This window comes from Coregonus lavaretus (genome assembly GCF_964263955.1).
Source record: "Coregonus lavaretus genome assembly, chromosome: 4".
Lineage (NCBI taxonomy): Eukaryota > Metazoa > Chordata > Actinopteri > Salmoniformes > Salmonidae > Coregonus > Coregonus lavaretus.
Genome location: NC_139991.1, coordinates 383,143 through 403,748, shown reverse-complemented (window position 1 = coordinate 403,748; position 20,606 = coordinate 383,143). Strand labels below are relative to the sequence as shown.

The 20,606-nt window shown below is 47.1% G+C and overlaps 1 long non-coding RNA gene across 1 annotated transcript in view; it reads right to left on the bottom strand.

The window, feature by feature from the left end:
- Window positions 1-2,718: 2,718 nt before the first annotated feature.
- The window catches only part of LOC311127836, a 48,499-nt gene continuing 30,611 nt past the window's right edge, over window positions 2,719-20,606 (bottom strand). Inside the window, exon 4 of the long non-coding RNA XR_014613149.1 lies at window positions 2,719-3,238. This is a non-coding gene — a long non-coding RNA (uncharacterized lncRNA). The remainder of the gene's footprint in view (window positions 3,239-20,606) is intronic.

Below are 20,606 nucleotides of genomic sequence, written 5' to 3'. Positions count from 1 at the left end.
TAACGCCTCATTCGTCCAGAGACATGCAAAAGCTTTTAATTTGCAGGAAGTCAAAGGCAAACAAAACTGTGTGACTACAGTGACTAATTTAGATCACACATTTTGAGGCTCCACTGTTTACATTTCCCATGAGTTCATTGTTGTTACTCAGATCATGCAGATGCCTACTCATCATACTGTATCAGCGATGTCCAAACATCATGTCAGAACGCACTGTAGCATTACCGTTCACTCACTGAGCCAGATGGTACTCAAATTGATATCCAGAAAATAGTATGCTTTTCTGAAATGACACAAGAACCAAACTGCCATAAGAAATAAAGCACTCTGAGTTCTGAAGAGTTCTTATTGACTATTTTTATACAGTCTTTACATAGCATATCGGCTGAAATCCTGCTGTAAAGCCAATTACACAGTGTTCTGGTCTAGAGCACTGCCTGTCTGGCAGGGACATGGTGACCTAATCCCAGTCCTGTTCTACCACAACAACACAAAGGTGTGGGAAAAATATTCCTACAGCTAGGTTTTTCTGCCTTCTGTTTTTCCCCCAAACAATTTGCACTCTATCATAAATATTGTTTTATAAAAGTTATTTTGTTGCTTTGTTTATCCATACACACATATGGACACTTGTTGTGCTGCTTGTAACGTCGCGACGACAACAACAAGAAAAATAGTTTAACACCAACCCCCTCTAAACATTCCACAGGTTTTGGTTCCCAGGCGTGTTGGGAATTCAATTACATCTTATTTGAAGCAGAACACACACACACACATACACACAACATATCATTGTTTTGATTTTCGATAGGGCGAGCAGAAGTTATTAATCTTATTGTGAAGAAGTTTTTAAGAAGTCAGAGTTCCCTCTTTCTCAACCTTTTTCTTTCCCCCCTCTTTCTCTCTCTCCTTTACGCTAGTGTCTGCAGCTGTATTTTTAATCAAGGGAAGGATCCATAGAGAAATGGGCATTTCTTCTTTTCTTTCACAGCATTACATTCTTACCCCTCCTGTCTCTGCTCATGGATCACTGGTTAGCTTAGAAATACAGCCGGCACAAAGCAGCAGCTGACGTGTGGGGCTTAATGGCAATAATGGCCATTTTTAAGCTCAATCAATCACATTTAGTGGACATCTCTATTTTTTGTCCTTGAAAAGGTATAAATAATAATAATGATAAAAAGAAGCCTGGAGAAGAAATGCTACAGGGAGAGAGAAAAGCACCTCCTCTGTAAATATTTTAACTGCTTATTACGATTTGGAGCCTGGTACAAAAGAAGCATCTGTGCTCCACAGAGCAGGCTGAATGGACTGACCCAGATGGTTCTTAGAACCAAACAGTGAAAACTGATCCATGAGCTGGGCAAAGTAAAGCCCATTTATTTAACTATTTATTTATTGTGTGTATGTGTACTTGGGAGAGTCAATGTGTGTTTGTGTGTGTGTGTGTGTTTGTGTGGGTGTCTGTGCTGGTGTGTGTATTGAGTGTGAGTATGTGTGCAGTTGCTTGTATGTGTGGGTGTAAGTGTGTTTTTGATTGTGCAAATTGATCTGCAGTCCAAAAGCCCTGGTCCTACACCAAAAGCCCTGACAGAGGACAGAATTCTTTGGACAGCCCATAAAATGTGCAATGAATACCTTCATTTGTTTATCTTTGCAAGGTTCATATATTTCAATGTCTCTTCGCCTTTCTTTTATGAGTCTCCATGACTTGTGGTGTGATTCGTAGACACGCAACACAGAGAGCCAAGGGGAAGGGGGGCTGGTGAGTCGGGTTGTCTCAGCACAACAATGCACTTAATTTATTACCGTCGATAGCCTTTTTCTGGCTATTAGAAAAATAAATGTATTTCAAAGTGCCCTCCCTGGAAAGAGGAGCCTGAATTAACAATGAGGATGATGTGTAAAGGAGGTGAGAGGAGACTTGATGCTGAAAGTTCACATTACTCCTGCTCTGTCCCTCAGAATAATTAAGGTACATGTAATAAAGGAGCGAAGGGAGAGAACATAGCTTTTCACAAGATAATATGGAAAATGTTACAGCTTTCATCCCTTCCTAATCCTCCGTGCTCTTTTATCTTGTTGGGTTTTTATTGGCTGAGCTGCTCCTGGGAACTTTACCCTAATAAAAAACAATCCTGCGGAATTTTCCAGAGAATTTATGCACTATGCAAAAAGATATGCATGCCATGCCACTTTCAAAGTGGACACCTCTTTACGTAATGTTACAAAAGGAATGTATGGTTGTAATTGTTCTATTGTTTAAGCAGGATAAATAAGACTGTGTCCTAACTCTGTGGTCGTCCATAGGGAGAATCTGTACTGCTCATTTGATCCCACCACAGTAGGGTTTCAGCCTCTGTCACTGTGGCCGACGGGCCTGATCTGAACACCAGAGAGGGCTTTACGTGTGCCCTGGGTTGGAGCAGCCAGATACTGTACACATAAAAAAGGTACAGTGTAGGTCTGTGGTAGAGTAGGTAGGTATAATGGATATCTTGGCAAACAGAGTTTATTCTAGTCCCTGACCATCACCAGTCTAAGCCCTCCCTGGTAGAAACGTTCTACTGATGTGCCTCATTCAAGTGAAACAAATCAATAGGGAAATAAAAACTTACTTGATACTCTGAATACTAACATTATTTTTTTATTAACAGACATTTAAATAGAATATTCAGCATAATATTCAGAAAGTACACTCTGTCTGTGTTAAAAACCATGTGAATAACATACAAAACGGTGACAGAAAATATTGTCAAGGGCACGATGAATGTAATTTGTTTGATTCAGCTCTTCTGGAGGGCACACGTGAATCTTTGTCCAGGTAATGCATTACATTTCATTCCCAAAGAAGCTCTGTTCATTTTCAAAATCAAACTCATAAAAGCATCATATGAGCAATAACAGAACAGAGGGGCCTAGTGGAAATTTACATATTAATCCAATGTTAAAATTCCCCCTGTATTAAAACTTTTACAGGGTAAAATAAAACAGAAATGCTTCATGACAAAATGAATGTGGCCAGTGCCAAGACTTTGTTTTGGGTGCTCTGCATTTCTGAGATCGTAGATTCACTGTCGCCACAGTAACACAGCAGCTCTGAGCCGTAAACCAGGCGCTGGGGCGATGGAAGGATGGAGGAGAGGTGGAGAATACATCTTCCTGACCACATGGGACGTTCCATCACTCAACTCTCTGCCTCTGCTCTGGTCATCCTCACCAAAGGCCTTTGCAGCTACTGAGGATATATCATAGTTATGCAGTAAGGAGTAAGCAAATCAAAGATTTATACAAATAATTTAATATAATTCCATCAGGCAAATCAAATAAGTGATAGACAGTATGTAATAAAATATAGATGGTTTCCGTGCTACATGGTTAGACACTGGTAAACCAGTACAGCTTATAAACCAGGGGTCAGAGTGTGAGGCCTAGGATCTGTAGCCCTGCGACCACCAGGGGTTAGTTAGCTGACCAGTGGGCCAGGCCTTAGCCCTCTGAATGCTTCTCTAGCGTGTTAAATAATGAAATTATAGATGCTCAGCATCAGATTGATGTGAAGGTGATCCATACATCATCCATACATCATGTTAGCTGACAGGCCGGGCGCCTCACACACACAGGGGTGGATGAGGGGAGATGAGAGGGGAGATGAGACCAGCTGCTGCTGATAGGGCCTGTACTGTGGCCTGCTAAATAGAATAAACTAAACTATACATGATCTTGTCATGACAAAGTTGAGTGCTCAGAACAGCCGACTGACCGTCGGGCAAAGTCTCTCAGCCAAGATTATTAATGAAGAGGATTCTAATATGCATGTCAGTTTAACACCAAAATCTGGCAGACTTGTGTGACAGAGGCAAGATTACATGTGAATCCTTCCCTGCAAAGCCTGTCTCCTCATAGAGACCCTAAGCAGAGCCTGCGAGGAGCATTTGGTGGTGATAGGATCAAGAGAGGCTGTCTCTGAGAGGGGTCAGAGCTCGAGGGTGGGTGGTTTGCGGGTAGAGGTTAGCGCTAAAACGTGTAATGAATAGTCCAAAATGTTTTGCAAAAGAAACCGTTTACTCCAAACAGAAAATGTTTTGCAACAAAAACAAGAGTTTCTATTGGACAAATGAAGGTAGGTCCCTCCCCGTTTCGTACAGTTTGCTACCGTTTGGTTCCGTTCGGTTGCTAGTGAATACATCCCAGGTTTGTGGTCCTCCCCTGTGTGGATGGCCAGGACTCTCTGATCTTATCCGAAACATTTGTCAAATACTTCCACAGCATGGAGAGATGAGTGTGCAACTCTCTTTTTCAATTGTATAGTTTATACTTTTTTAGTAAGCATTTCACCTAAAGGTGTATTCTTTCTTCTTTACTTCACTGGCTGTCAGATGAACAGATGATGGAGAGGGAGAGGAGCTAACTCCCAGAGGATGACCAGTCAGTCAGAATTACACACACTCCTTAACACATTTAGCAACACAAGCTGCACCCCCAGATCTACATATTTATTCAATAACTGACCATCTGGGCCCAAGCCAACTGAAGCTGACAACTTTCTGTTCATATGTCCATGCTTTTCTGTTTGTCTCAGAACAGAAGGAAACACAACTAAGTCAAAGAGAGAAAGGGGAATAAGCAGAGTAACTTCAACTCTTTACTCCTGGGCCTTAGTTTCAATATTTGAATTCATAATTGAATGTCAAGAGGTGCTTGATTCATAAGAGGGTTTAAATTCAACGTCATCTTCTCTTTGTTTTCTCTGCAGTAAGGAAGGAAAATAAACACTGGTGCACAGATGCAAGACCTTATCCTGACTCTCTTCCTGCCTCTCCACCCAACTACACAGAGCCGAGCTGCGCCACTAAAACAATTCGTCCTCCTCGTCATTCGTTCTCGGTCCAGCTGAGTTTTTATTGGCCATCTCCAAACAGACGCCTGTAGCCTCTCAAACAGCTGTGTCCGCTGTTCCGCCGTATAACACTAATCTGATTAATGCTCTCAGCAACAACAGCAACAAAAAGGCCTGCTGATATACATAATTGTAATCAAGTTTGACAACGATGTCAAATAAAAACTATGCATAAATCAGGAGGACTTTGTGCTTCATGAGCTCCGTGTCCATTGGGGTTCCTTGGACAGAGAGTGAGACATCCAGGCAGGCTGCTAGAGGAGGAGGGGGCGCTACAGGCTCTCTCTCTCTCTCCCTGGCCTCTGTGAGTTCCTATGAAGCAGCAGTGGGTAGTGGAGCGGTGGTGTCTGGCCTGGTCTGGTCTTGTTGGGAGTCTGAGGGCCCTTTCCACCCCTCAACTCATACATAGGCACATAACTGGATCAGCTGCTGTGGGATTTGAGCGTGTAAGGAGAGCCAACATAAAGAGGCTCTTTAAGTGTGGCCCCCTAACCCACAAAGGCCTCCTCAGTGTGGCGGATAATAGGGCCTGACCATGCACACACACTCTCACCACACATATACACACACACATACACACACACATACACAGTCTTGTACAGCTAACCTTGTGGGGACACACAATTCAGTCCCATTCAAAATCCTATTTTCCCTAACCCCTAACCCTAAACCTAACCCTAACCCTAACCCGTACTCTTACCCTTACCCTAACCCTAACCTTAACCCTAACCTTAACCCAAAAACCTAACCTTAACCCTAACCCTAAACCTAACCCTAGCTCCTAACCCTGACCCTTAATGTAATTCTAACCCTAACACTAATTCTAAACTTAACCCTAAACCCCCTAGAAATAGCATTTTACCTCGTGGGGACTTCTGGTCCTACACACACACACACACACACACACACACACACACACACACACACACACATACACACACACACACACACACACCCCTTACCCTCACATTAGTGTTATTAATGTACCAGTGCCATGCATGGGCTGTGACCACTGCCTCTCGCTTCCAAACACATATTTTAACATCACTCCTTCCTCCTCAACAAATAAGCTGTTTAGAGAATGATTTCCAGGGTGCTGTCCGTTTCCATAGAGATGACATTAAATGAAAAGGACCCAAAAATCATAGTGGGTGATGAATGCCGTTGGTCTTGGATGACACACTCCGCCGCTTCTCGCCAATGCTTGTGTTTTATTCAAAACCCTGTAGCCGGAAGACATGTTTTTTTTCCTTCTCTTTGTCGTACGAAAGAGCAAATTAAAATGTATCTCTACCGCGCCATGACTGACAAGCCATTGTTCAGCTGCTGTTAGCACATTGTCCCCCTGTATTTATTGTTTGTCATGGCACTGTAAATCATGTCACTAAAAGTGCCATCAGCGACGGGGGAGATAGGGGCTAGTCTCAGGGAGAGGATTGGTGTAACGAGGGAAGGAGAGTGGGAAGTGAGGGGGGAGACCTGTGGAATCTCAGAGATATCCCATCCCCATGCCTCCCGGACCATTAACTGCCTATCAAACCACCAACAGGCTCTCTCAATGTCTGATTACCTATCTCTATCTGGAATGGGGGAGAGGCATTCAGCTCACACATTCACAATCAATGGGGAAAGATACTGTATATTTTCCTATGAGCAAATAAAAACTAAAACTAAATAAAAGTATTCCAATATCTATTTGAGCTGTAGAAAATGTGATGTATGCTGATTAGTACTATTATCTGTCTGCAAAGCTATGTAAAACCACATGTCCACATGTACAACATTACTCTCTGGGCATATTAACTTATTTCTCCTTATCATAGTGTCTGAGACGTTGGACAATATCAACCGCATGGAGCGAGAACAGCAGTAATTTCTTCTGCATTCTTCCTATTTGATGCACTTGGTGATAATTATACTGTTAGGGAGGCGGCAGAGAGGCTAGGGGTGTGTATGGGACAAAACCTCATAAGTGGCGGTATTTGTCATTCTCAGGGCCAACTCAAGAGACCAAAAGCACCCCCTTTGCATAGCCTGTCAACTATGTCCCGCGTTTAATATAATTACCATTTTTATTGGATTTTTATTTTGCGGCAACAAAAGGGCCATCTGCTGTGCAGCAATACTCCAGTAGACCTCTAAGATCAGCTGTGAGACAATACTGGGGGCTGGATCAAAGAGCTGCTCTGCTCTGCTTTGCGCTTCACTCCCAATCTTTTCCCTCCCCGGCTCCCTGCTTCACTCCCCAGCCAAGCCTCTCCCTCCCTGTCTCCCCCTTTTACTCTCTCTCTGTCTCTCTCTCTCTCCTTTATCTCTCCCCCTTTCTCTCGCGCTCCCCCCTTCACTCCCCAGCCCAGCCTCTCCCTCCCTGTCTCCCCCCTTCACTCCCAGCCCAGCCTCTCCCTCCCTGTCTCCCCCCTTCACTCCCCAGCCCAGCCTCTCCCTCCCTGTCTCCCCCCTTCACTCCCCAGCCCAGCCTCTCCCTCCCTGTCTCATCCCTTCACTCCCAGCCCAGCCTCTCCCTCCCTGTCTCCCCCCTTCACTCCCAGCCCCTCCCTCCCTGTCTCCCCCCTTCACTTCCGGTTCCAGCCTCTCCCTCGATCCCCCCTTAACCACCAGATCAAACAGCTTCCCACATCGTTCTCTGTCCTCTCCCCTCCACAACAGAAGCTTTACATATTTCAGAGAATCACTTAATTTGTCCCTTTTATACACATGCTGGTTAAGTGCAGGGTGGAAAATGATCTCCTAGTAGTTCAGTTTTTTTTTCATTATAGAGATGAAGGCAACAATTCAATTATCTTCCCCTCTTATTTTATCCCTTGATGCCCTTCAAACTCATTGAACGGAGGTAGAGAGAGAGAATAGCCCAAGCAAGTGGTTAAGGAGAGGTTGTTTGAAGATGTTTGGTGTTGGAGATTGCCTGGACTACAGAATCTCATAAAGGGCATGTTATTATTGTCTCTGCATAGCAGTGAGTGAGTCAGAAAATGATCATAGTATTCTCATGGCCCATTGTCTATTCTCTAGACGCTTGTCAATTGTTCCATTACCTCACATGTAATGATCTTGATAATACATTTGAACACTGATCTCAGCTCTGTCTCTGTCTGGGTGAAACACCCTAAGAGGAGGCTCAGAATCCATGATAAGAACACTTCAAAGTTTACTTGGCAGCTAAAAGGGATGTGGCCTATGGGCTCTGTTGATGAAAGTTGTACTAAAGTCAGTAGAACAAGTCTAGGTGTGAAGTAAAGACTAATTCAATATCACACCTGCTACTCATGTTATTACTACTTTACTACTGCTTCACCTGACAAATGACTACTATTACATTGTATTTAAGGAACCTGACTGCACCTCCTATTCCTCCCTAGCCTGTCCCAGTCCCAGCGGAGAGGAGAGGGGCTGTTAAATGGTTCTTCCCATTTCCACTATTTCACAGTCTGCCCCTCTCCCACTTCTCACTACCTTACACTCTCACACACACTCTCCCTCTCTCTCTCTCTCTCTCTCTCTCTCTCTCTCTCTCTCTCTCTCTCTCTCTCTCTCTCTCTCTCTCTCTCTCTCTCTCTCTCTCTCTCTCTCTCTCTCTCTCTCCCTACCTCTCACTCTCTCCCTACCTCTCACTCTCCCACTCTCTCACTCTCCCTCCCGCTCTCTCTCCCGCTCTCCCTCACTCTCCCTCCCTCTATCTCCCCCTTGCTCTCACTCATCCCCCCTCTCCTTTCACCCTCTCCATCCTCCCCCTCCCTCTCACTCCCTCCCCCCTCTCCTCTCACCCTCTCCATCCTCCCCATCCCTCTCACTCCCTCCCCCCTCTCCAATCACCCTCTCCATCCTCCCCTTCCCTCTCACTCCCTCCCCCCTCTCCAATCACCCTCTCCATCCTCCCTCTCACTCCCTCCCCCCTCTCCTCTCACCCTCTCCATCCTCCCCATCCCTCTCACTCCATCCCCCCTCTCCTTTCACCCTCTCCAACCTCCCCCTCCCTCTCACTCCCTCCCCCCTCTCCTCTCACCCTCGCCATCCTCCCCATCCCTCTCACTCCATCCCCCCTCTCCTTTCACCCTCTCCATCCTCCCCATCCCTCTCACTCCATCCCCCCTCTCCTTTCACCCTCTCCAACCTCCCCCTCCCTCTCACTCCCTCCCCGCTCTCATTTCACCCTCTCCATCCTCCCCGTCCCTCTCACTCCCTCCCCCCTCTCCAATCACCCTCTCCATCCTCCCCCTCCCTCTCACTCCCTCCCCCCTCTCCTCTCACCCTCTCCATCCTCCCCATCCCTCTCACTCCCTCCCCCCTCTCCTCTCACCCTCTCCATCCTCCCCATCCCTCTCACTCCATCCCCCCTCTCCTTTCACCCTCTCCATCCTCCCCATCCCTCTCACTCCATCCCCCCTCTCCTTTCACCCTCTCCATCCTCCCCGTCCCTCTCACTCCCTCCCCCCCTCTCCTCTCACCCTCTCCATCCTCCCTGTCCCTCTCTTCCCTCCCCCTCTCCTCTCACCCTCTCCATCCTCCCCGTCCCTCTCTTCCCTCCCCCCTCTCCTCTCACCCTCTCCATCCTCCCCGTCCCTTTCTTCCCTCCCCCCTCTCCTCTCACCCTCACCATCCTCCCCGTCCCTCTCTTCCCTACCCCCTCTCCTCTCACCCTCTCCATCCTCCCCGTCCCTTTCTTCCCTCCCCCCTCTCCTCTCACCCTCACCATCCTCCCCGTCCCTCTCTTCCCTACCCCCTCTCCTCTCACCCTCTCCATCCTCCCCGTCCCTCTCTTCCCTACCCCCTCTCCTCTCACCCTCTCCATCCTCCCCGTCCCTTTCTTCCCTACCCCTCTCCTCTCACCCACACCATCCTCCCCGTCCCTCTCTTCCCTACCCCCTCTCCTCTCACCCTCTCCATCCTCCCGTCCCTTTCTTCCCTCCCCCCTCTCCTCTCACCCTCACCATCCTCCCCGTCCCTCTCTTCCCTACCCCCTCTCCTCTCACCCTCTCCATCCTCCCCGTCCCTTTCTTCCCTCCCCCCTCTCCTCTCACCCTCACCATCCTCCCCGTCCCTCTCTTCCCTACCCCCTCTCCTCTCACCCTCACCATCCTCCCCGTCCCTCTCTTCCCTACCCCCTCTCCTCTCACCCTCTCCATCCTCCCCATCCCTTTCTTCCCTACCCCCTCTCCTCTCACCCTCACCATCCTCCCCGTCCCTCTCTTCCCTACCCCCTCTCCTCTCACCCTCTCCAACCTCCCCCTCCCTCTCACTCCCTCCCCCCTCTCCTCTCACCCTCGCCATCCTCCCCATCCCTCTCACTCCATCCCCCCTCTCCTTTCACCCTCTCCATCCTCCCCATCCCTCTCACTCCATCCCCCCTCTCCTTTCACCCTCTCCAACCTCCCCCTCCCTCTCACTCCCTCCCCGCTCTCATTTCACCCTCTCCATCCTCCCCGTCCCTCTCACTCCCTCCCCCCTCTCCAATCACCCTCTCCATCCTCCCCCCTCCCTCTCACTCCCTCCCCCCTCTCCTCTCACCCTCTCCATCCTCCCCATCCCTCTCACTCCCTCCCCCCTCTCCTCTCACCCTCTCCATCCTCCCCATCCCTCTCACTCCATCCCCCCTCTCCTTTCACCCTCTCCATCCTCCCCATCCCTCTCACTCCATCCCCCCTCTCCTTTCACCCTCTCCATCCTCCCCGTCCCTCTCACTCCCTCCCCCCCTCTCCTCTCACCCTCTCCATCCTCCCTGTCCCTCTCTTCCCTCCCCCTCTCCTCTCACCCTCTCCATCCTCCCCGTCCCTCTCTTCCCTCCCCCCTCTCCTCTCACCCTCTCCATCCTCCCCGTCCCTTTCTTCCCTCCCCCCTCTCCTCTCACCCTCACCATCCTCCCCGTCCCTCTCTTCCCTACCCCCTCTCCTCTCACCCTCTCCATCCTCCCCGTCCCTTTCTTCCCTCCCCCCTCTCCTCTCACCCTCACCATCCTCCCCGTCCCTCTCTTCCCTACCCCCTCTCCTCTCACCCTCTCCATCCTCCCCGTCCCTCTCTTCCCTACCCCCTCTCCTCTCACCCTCTCCATCCTCCCCGTCCCTTTCTTCCCTACCCCTCTCCTCTCACCCACACCATCCTCCCCGTCCCTCTCTTCCCTACCCCCTCTCCTCTCACCCTCTCCATCCTCCCGTCCCTTTCTTCCCTCCCCCCTCTCCTCTCACCCTCACCATCCTCCCCGTCCCTCTCTTCCCTACCCCCTCTCCTCTCACCCTCTCCATCCTCCCCGTCCCTTTCTTCCCTCCCCCCTCTCCTCTCACCCTCACCATCCTCCCCGTCCCTCTCTTCCCTACCCCCTCTCCTCTCACCCTCACCATCCTCCCCGTCCCTCTCTTCCCTACCCCCTCTCCTCTCACCCTCTCCATCCTCCCCATCCCTTTCTTCCCTACCCCCTCTCCTCTCACCCTCACCATCCTCCCCGTCCCTCTCTTCCCTACCCCCTCTCCTCTCACCCTCTCCATCCTCCCCGTCCCTTTCTTCCCTCCCCCCTCTCCTCTCACCCTCACCATCCTCCCCGTCCCTCTCTTCCCTACCCCCTCTCCTCTCACCCTCTCCATCCTCTCCGTCCCTTTCTTCCCTCCCCCCTCTCCTCTCACCCTCACCATCCTCCCCGTCCCTCTCTTCCCTACTCCCTCTCCTCTCACCCTCACCATCCTCCCCGTCCCGCTCTTCCCTACCCCCTCTCCTCTCACCCTCACCATCCTCCCCGTCCCTCTCTTCCCTACCCCCTCTCCTCTCACCCTCTCCATCCTCCCCATCCCTTTCTTCCCTACCCCCTCTCCTCTCACCCTCTCCATCCTCCCGTCCCTCTCTTCCCTCCCCCCTCTCCTCTCACCCTCTCCATCCTCCCCGTCCCTTTCTTCCCTACCCCCTCTCCTCTCACCCTCACCATCCTCCCCGTCCCTCTCTTCCCTCCCCCCTCTCCTCTCACCCTCTCCATCCTCCCCTTCCCTCTCACTCCCTCCCTTTTCTCTCTGTGGGATCATATTTCTAAGGGTTATCAAGCGGCTCATTTAAATGAGGACTGGTCACAGCAGGAACCAGCTGAACAAAGTTACTATTACCAGGGCCTCTCCTGTGCTGTTCTCACTCCCAGCTAATTGGCTTTGACTGCATTTGTTTAAATCCACAGAGGAAGAAAGAGAAAAGGGAAAATGCAGTGAAACTGAAGTGTGTCAGTTTGTCCAGACAGGGTGGCACTTTAGGAAAAAGACAACCTGGGCTTATTAAAGAGAGATGGGGTGGAGGGGGTGGAGGGTGAGAGGGGTGGAGGGGGGAGAAGGGGGAAGCAGGCCTTGTCACTTTGGCCTCCCCCAGTCAGTCAGTCACTGGGCTGCCGGGCTGGTCACGGCTGGTCCACACACACACACACACACACTCTGGTCACCTCTGGTGGTCTCAGCTCATTTCCCCAATCAGCAGGAGTATTCACACACCACACACATGAACACACACACAAGCAGGCACACATGCAGGCACACACACACACACGCACAAACACACGCAGCACACACACCTAAAATATATATATATATATATATATATATATATATATATATATATATATATATATATATATGTTTTATTGCCATGTACATGGGATAGGTGCAGTGAAATGTGTTGTTTTACAGGCACATTTGTACATGGTAGCTCCCATGATATGACTATGAAAAAGCTGTGATCTCCAGTATAACAACAGTTGACACCAGTTAGGAGAAACTTAAAGGGCATCAATACTCCAATATGTTTGCCTCAGCAGCTTTTTAAAGGACATCATTGACACATATATTAAAACGGATCCTGTCCAATTCTGCACAATTACCACTCCTACCGCTGCATGGTGAATTACAGCAGAGTCAGACAAATGAATCTGGCCACCAACTGATGGCATTCTGAGGTGACTGACTGGATGACTGAATGGCGAAGCAAATGAAAAACCCTGGTAGCAGCAGTCCTCTGTTCTGTCAGTCCTCCGCTCTTCTCCGGCCTTTTAATCCACATAAATAAAGGCAAACCATAACAGCAACGGTCAACAGTGTTTTTCATCCTCCGTCCATGTTTTTTTTCTTCTTTAACTTCTTGACCACACTTTGCCTTGTATCAGGCTAAAAAGGGGTTCCTTGTAAACTTTATTGCAGCGGTGTCAAAAAGACTCCCATTGAAGAAGCAGTAAATATTCTAACAGGGTCTGGATGCAAGGCCATTCCTGCTGGCTCCAGGCACTGAATTAGGCCAGCCTGTTTCTAGTTAGAGAGTCATTAAAGAGATCTTACAGCCACAGCAAATGGTTTCCTGTCCTGAGTGCTTAACTCCTGTACTAGGAAATGTCCTAGGCCGTAAAGGGTGAACCAAACTTCCTGAAACATTTTTAAAGTTACCACTGGGTCCGTGGGGCCAAACGAATCAGCCGACCGGCGTGTTCCGACCATTCGATGTGGCCAATCAAACAAGACCCCGCTTGAACCTAACATGACATTGACGTTTAAACAGGTGGTGTCCATTTATTGGCCGAGCGTCGGGGTTAAATGTGGGAAGGGCCGGCATATTCAATCGAGAGGAGGGAAATGTGGGGGCTCCCGAGTGGCGCAGCGGTCTAAGGCACTGCATCTCAGTGCTTGAGGCGTTACTACAGACCCCCTGGTTCGATTCCAGGCTGTATCACAACCGGCCGTGTTTGGGAGTCCCATAGGGCGGCGCACAATTGGCCCAGCGTCGTCCGGGTTTTGGCCGGTGTAGGCCGTCATTGTAAATAAGAATTTGTTCTTAACTGACTTGCCTAGTTAAAAAAAAAAGAACAAAAAAAATTCGGAAAATGCTCGACATGCTTAAAAAAAAAGAGGGACAGGACAAATAAATAACAACTGTCATAACCATGGCAAACATGATTGGTCAACGTAAACAAACATGGACAATGACTACATAGAGTCTACTTCAGATAGATAAAATATTAAACTGCATTCATGCTAAACAATATGCTCAACAATCTGTAGTAGTGCTCTAAACATCACTACCAACTGTAGGGGTGAAAAGCTTTGTTTCCAATTCCACCCAGTGTTTTATTACACTTCCAGTGCCAGGTGTTAGTCTATGAATTAGTCATGTTTATAGTATGGACTTAAGTACCATTGTGTTGGATTAAATGAATAAACAGAGACATTGAATGACACATGAAACCAGGGCATATGTCCACACATTATAAAATAACATAATGCCTCAATCATCTAGCTACTAAGTCCTGTCTGCCAACTGTTCCTAGGAGGAGGAAACAGACTATATCCTCTACCCACATTATTCAAGGCAGTGAGTGAGCAAATGTGTGTGTGTGTGTGTTTGTGTCCATATCTCTGTGTGTGTCTTCTTCTGCGTTCACACATCCACACATCCCAAGTGAAAGAATGGGCCATTCCTCTGAGAGATGCTCTCCCCATGTCCCCTCTGCTCTGCCAGCCCAGTAGCAGGCTATGTATAGTAGGCCTAATGGCTCCCAGGGTGGTTAAGATGTGACCTGAGACCTGAAAGGGAGAACACCTGCTCTTACCTGCTCATACCTAACCCCCCTGCCCTTACCTGCTCCCCCCTGCTCTTATCTGCTCCCCCCCTCCCCTAACACACTCTACAGGTGACTCTGCCTTTGTCTGGCTCTACAACAGGCCCACCACAGCTCACTGTTCCCAGAGCATACTGTCTGTCTGGCTCTACAGTACTAACTGACAGACAGGGGAAGCCTTCCCTGCATAACAGGCAGGCCAGGTCATGCATTAGTCATACAGACACACATTCATGTTAGCGGATGTATAATGCAGAGCAAAGGCATGTTTATGACTGTTGAGGTTTGCTTGGCTTACAAATGTCTGTCTGCATGTACGCCTGGGGCACTGGGCTGACACAAAGAGCTAAAATATGATATCACAGGCAGCGGTACGATAGGGTGAGTAATATCCTTTAAAGATGACTACTTAGATGACTGATATGAATTAATGCACTCAAAGACAATTAAAGTACAGTAAACGTCTAGTTAATGGCGGGCTGCTATGGGAACATTACTTTTAAAAGCAAAAGATGAACAATGCGTATGTTGTAAAGATGTAGGGTCGACGGCAGGTCAGAGTGACTGAACATCATTCCAGAGAGTGCATTAGCAAACATTACCCTGCATGGTTTGGACTGTACATATCCTCTCAAATTATGCTTCTAGTTCTTGTTCTAAATTTAGATTTATACTGTTGTAATAAAGTATTAAACTCAAAGTTAACACAAACATGCACACTCATGCAAATTCATAAACGTGTATTTACTCTGTTATGACAACCCTCATGGTCAAGGAAGACTTCGGCACATTTCTTTGAAAACATCTCTTATCACAACAACATGACGTCAATAGCAACATCACCAGATATGAGCAACATCCCATCAATAGCAACACTAACAGATATGAACAACATCCTGTCAATAGCAGCACTAGCTACCAGATATGAAAATAGTGTGTTTCAGTGGGTTGGTGTAATGATGCTGTCCAGTCATTAATCATATTGCTCCAGAGAAAACAGAGGGTTGACTCATGGCAGCCACAGACAGGTTCTGGGATGGAGATTAGGCCCCTAATGAAAGCAAAACAAAGCTGGACATGCAAAATTTATTGGCACATTTAGAGAAAGTGGCCCCAGAAGGACACTGCCACCAATAATCATTTCAGAAGTGCTGTTTCCTTCGGCCCGCAGACACAATCTGGAGAGGGGATATTTGTGGAGTGGCTGAACAAACACAGATTTGCCGGTATCTCCGTCTTTCCCAGCTGAGGGGCTGAGGGAAGGCAGTGCGGAGCAGAGCACAGCACTGGGCTGGTGTGTCAGCTGCTGCACCCCCTTGCCTCCCGTTCCCGTCACCCCGCCTCCAAGCAGGCCGCTCCTGGGAACGGACGGGACTCGTCCTCCTGGCCGACTGGCCGACTGGCCCCTCCTCAGGCCCTGGGTGCTGTGGAGTAACACTCTCCATTTCTCTTCCTCTCTCTGTTTCTCTCTCTCTCTCTCCATGTTTCTCTATTTTTTTCCTCTCTCACATTCTCTCCCTCTCTGTCTCTCTCTACCTCTCTCGCTCTGTTTCTCTCTCTGTGTCACTCGCTCTCTTCACACAGCAAGCCTCAGGAAAGCAGGGACAGGCTTCAAAAGTAGTGTCCAGCCTGCCATGGTTCCAGGGTTTTTTCTCTCTCCCTAACTTTACCTCAGTCCTTGGGCTTAGGGGGACTCTACAGGTCTGGGTGCTGATATCTGCCACACAGGACATAGATAGACCACAGTGCTGATTACTGGGTAGTGTAGAGATAAGGCTCTTTCCTATACTGACAAATTAAGTGGTGACACTTTACAGATTTGGACTAGATGTTTAAAATGTATGAATAAATCCACAAAGTACCACTATGAACATGACCAATCTATTTGTTCATGTTCAGCGCCACGTCAGTTTAAGCGGATTTGCACAATACTTTTTCTTCTCAAAATCTGGAAATACAAATCTGGTGGATCATGCCAAATGCAAAAGTGACATGAAGAGAGTGGACATGATACGAGACAGACATTGCTTTGGCCTAATGACAACTGCCTAAGTTAATGTGTACCACATGCAGTGGAGATGGAGATGGAGGAAGAGGAAATGGTACTTAAAATGGCCATTGTTCTAATTCAGAGGCAATCTGGAGATAATGACACTGACATCAATAGCAGACAGTCGATTCACGGATAGGATAACTTCTATTTTTTCTTTATTTTTCCCTGGAGCCATTATCGTGAGCTGAGGAGGGATTGAGAATTCTGACATGGGGGTTACGTCCTTGGTTTTGTGAGTGTTTATGATTTTAATCTTTAAAGACAGGTCTAGACGATCAATATGTCTAATTAATGCATGAACATAACGTACAAGACAGCTGGCTGAAAAAGGGGTGGGGACAATTTGTGTTCTATGATGGTCTATTATGGCTCACAAAATAAGGAATATATTTATAACACCATACTGTGAGGGAAATGTAATCATTATGCATATGGAATGTGTGTGTGTGTGTGTGTGTGTGTGTGTGTGTGTGTGTGTGTGTGTGTGTAGCCTATTATCAGTGCTGTGTTCACTCCGTCTATCCTCAGTGTTTCCCTCCAACAAACGCTAATTAGCGATGATTTCCACCCGTGCTCTTTGCCCCTAGTCAGTCTCCTCTGGCCCTTCCTCCTCACCTTGTAACGCAACCCTGACCACCCTCTAAATGATCCACCACTCTAAAGAGGCCTTAGGGTCTGTAATGACTGACCCCTGACCCTGTCTATTGTGGGCCTTCAGATTATAAATGAAGAAGAGTTTATTTCCAAAATGCTATATCCATAAATGTTTTACATGTGTAAAATATTAATGTTCTCAGATATTTAATTCATAGATTTTCGATGTGCAAAACGATATATATCCATTGTTTAGCTGGAATGGAATTTTGGTATCCTGTATACTATGATGTGTGGTTGTCTCACCTAGCTAACTTGATGAATGCACTGTTGCCCTGGATAAGAGCATTGCTAAATGACTAAAATGGCAAATGTAAATGTTTTACATACAGATATCATATTACTGTAGTGAACTATATAATATATATATATATATGTGTATATATATAGATATATGAATGTCACAAATCGCTTGAATAATTTCTTCAAAAGCTAATTTACCAACATTTCTGAAATAGATATATAGTGTTTTGGAAATAAACTAAAATGTATACCATCCCAAACTATGGAATTCCAGACATTCAGGAGAATATGTAGGAAAAGTGAATGTGAACAACAGGATCTGGTGATTGTCCTGGTGCTGGAGGAGGAGACCCCCATGCTGCCTCTCCAAGCCCCACTTGTCCTCTGTGTATGGAGATTGACACCCTGTCAGAGGTTTGCAGCTATCAAAGACAATAATAAAACCAAATAGAAAATGCACTCATAATGGTGTGCAGAACATAACGTGAGCATCCAGTACACTGGTGTCTATTTGTGTGTGTGTCTATGCTGTATCTCTCCAGCCTTCAGCAGCACCTCCTAGTACAATATAGCTCAGTGCAACACACACACACACACACACACACACACACACACATAGAGGGTGCCACTGCTGACACACAGACACTTAGCCCCTCAGGCCCTAATCCCTTTTGAAACATCACAGACACTTCTGTCCCACCATATGTTTGGGCGAATATAAGCGCTATCCTGTACTATTTTAAGGAGGGGAGAGAGATGAAAACATTTTGCCAGGAAGCCTCTCAGCCTTACGCCAATCGGATTAGTCATCAAGTCATTTGCAAACAGTGAGATGAGGGATCTTAAAAACCCTCCCTTACACTCTTAGCAGCACAATCAGTCCCTCCCTCCTTCCCTCCCGGGGAAGAAGACCAAGAGATAGAGAGAGAAGTAAATTACATAAAACAGACATGCCATTCTGATCCAACTCAAATTGTGGATTACCTCTTTGATTAATCACACACAATTTAATCTGACGACTGAAATTATAGTTCCTCTTTCAGCGGGGGAAATAAGCTTATTTGATATGAGGCAATGGAATGATTCTTTTTTCTTCTCTCCTTCAGCTATTCTTCATTGCTAGCGGATTGCAACTCAATTATCTTTCTGTCAGACGATTATCCCCAGGCTTAATTTAATCTTCATTACTCCCAAGTCATATTTCAATTAAACATGCTATCATAGTGTTAACACATACTTAAACCTGTTATTCCTTGCGTTAATTTCCCACTCAAAGGTGCTGAGGGGGTAACAGATGTCATAATTATGCACTTATTAAATATATTTCACACTTGTCCGCGCGTAGCGGGGAGTGGAGTACCGGGGCGGCGGCCCTAGAACATTAATCTAATGACAATATGCTTTAGTTGTGAGCTATAATACCACCGCCTGCTTAGCAATCTGCTTGGGCCCCTAGCTGCTTAACTGTAACACACAGATATCAGCGGCCAAGTGAAGGAAGTTAATGCATTAGTAGTTTACTCAGCACACTCATTTCACCTTGTGGAGAGGCGAGGTCGAAGCGAGGAGGCCTCCTTACAGCCCCTCTAGATCAATGTCTCTATATCTAGAGGGATACCAACACAGAGCCAGGTGGTTCCCCCTTGGGGTTAGAGAGGGGTACAATAGCCCCTTGGCACTAGCAGGAGGGGTAACGTGCCAGTCACTCTGCCAGTGTGAATGCTACCAGCTAGCTACAGACAGTGTGATTACAGTCTGAGTATTCACTGTTAGAACATGGACCCCCCTCTGTCCAGATGCTTCACCTGGAAACATCTGGACAGGGGAAAAGGAACATGTCAGTCATAGATAATAAGACATCTCAAGATAACTGCTGGTGTTGTTGTCAAATCTGTTATTCAAAGATTGCTTATTGACAGCATCTGCTATTAAACCCTGGATCTTCATTCAGATTATCTATGTACATCTATTATTTTCCACAGGATAAGAAACTGTAATCTTTCCGTAATCTTAGTTGATTGAAAAAAACATGTAAATCTTTGAAGAATCTCGACTGGCCTCAAACTTCAACCCTCCTACGTATCTTTTGCTACAATCCATGAAATACACACAGCTAGGGATCCTCCTCTGCATCTCACCCAGCATGATAACCCACCAGCACTGTTGCCAGTTCATTGAGCCCTGAGACTCTGACTGCCTCAGTCTCCTCTGACTAAGAGGAGACAATAGATTACCAATACCTCTGTCTGAGACACAAACAAACAACAAAACAAACACAAATAAATAAGCAGCAGCGGTGCTCAAAAAGCAGAATGCTTTACAAATCAAGAAAATGCCTGTGATGCCCACAGATAGGAAATGTGTGGGACAGGAAGGAAATGTGCTGCACAGACCTCAGTGCCAACAGACCAGCCAACCAACCAGGCAACAGACCCACGTACAGCAGAACAGCTCCAAGCCTCTCAGACATTATAAGTGGAAAAATATGAAATGTATAATCGTTAAAATATTATAAAAATCTTGTGAAATTACAGTAACAAATGAAATTACAGTATTAAAGGTTAATATATTATCCGATGAATATGTGGATAACACATCACCAGAGTACAGTATAAGTTGAGCTGTAAAAGTGGAACAATTCACAAGGCATCACAGTCACAGTTCCAGTTTTGTTCTTGGCTCTCACACACTCTGCCTGATACTCTAACAACAGTATTAACCAGGTTATGGATGCTGTGCGCCGTTTAACCAAATCTGGGAAGTATTTGAAGTTGAGCTTTGTAATCTTTACAATCTCCAAGGGATATCCTGGCGACTAATTTTTAGAATCAACAGTAATATGAATAATGTGTGTGAGAGGCCCGGGGGGCAGTGGCTGCTCTGGAGGAGATTGTATACAGGCTGAGAGTTAAAGGAGTAGGACAGGGGAGGGGGACAGGATGACACATACACACACACACACACACACACACACACACACACACACACACACACACACACACACACAGACACACACACACACACTCACACAATAGAAGCCTGTTTGGGAAAGACCTGAGCAAAGACAACCAGGCCCAATAGCATACTGATGCAATCCATGATAATTTAGATGGAAATAGAGAGAGAGAGAGAGAGAGATGGAAATAGAGAGAGAGAGAGAGAGAGAGAGAGAGAGA